At 64.5% G+C, this 605-nt stretch overlaps 1 protein-coding gene across 2 annotated transcripts in view; it reads right to left on the bottom strand.

Annotated features, from left to right (window-relative positions):
* The window catches only part of SGK1 (serum/glucocorticoid regulated kinase 1), a 138,224-nt gene that overhangs the window by 5,917 nt on the left and 131,702 nt on the right, over positions 1-605 (bottom strand). The gene's annotated exons all lie outside the window — the stretch shown is intronic.

Below are 605 nucleotides of genomic sequence, written 5' to 3'. Positions count from 1 at the left end.
CCCCGGCCCGCGAGCACCGGCGCGGCCTCGAGGGAGCCGCCGTGACTCAGGCCGGCGAGATTTCCTGCCCCGCTCCCCAAACAAATGGCCCCTGTGCACGGCCGGGCCGCTTCCGAAAACGCCCTTTTTGTGCCTCTGGCCCAGACCAAGCGAGGCTGAAAAATCCCAGGACCTGGCAGAGGAGGAAGGAAGGAAAGAAGGAGGGAAGGGGGAGGGGAGGCCGGGAATGTCGGGGGCTGGAAATAAACGTCGTTTCTGAGCTAAAGGAAAGAGGTGCAAGCCGCATTTCACTTCTTTCCCCCCTAAAGGAATCTCCCAGAACATCCTGTCCGTTTCTCGTGTAATTGTTTGCTTGCGATTTTCATCCCCGCCACGCCAAAGGCACGTGAAGAGGGGGCCGCGGAGGGAGGCGACCGCGCTTGGGGCCGACCTGGCCTGACCCGGGCCCGAAGGCTGCCCCGGGCCGGCTCCTCGGCCGCTGCCCCCTGAAAAGCCGCATTCAGTTACTCGGTCGTACAGTCCCTTCGTCTGTCCTTCAACCCGCGCCCCCCTCCCCACCCGCCCCCGGGCTTATCTGGGGGTTGACACGGCCTCGTGTCGCCACT

The sequence above is a fragment of the Carlito syrichta genome, unplaced genomic scaffold, assembly GCF_000164805.1.
Source record: "Carlito syrichta isolate Samal-C Ts95f unplaced genomic scaffold, Tarsius_syrichta-2.0.1 Scaffold316346, whole genome shotgun sequence".
Taxonomy (NCBI): Eukaryota; Metazoa; Chordata; class Mammalia; order Primates; family Tarsiidae; genus Carlito; species Carlito syrichta.
Note: the sequence above shows the minus strand (reverse complement) of the source record. Positions and strands in the feature narration are given on the sequence as shown.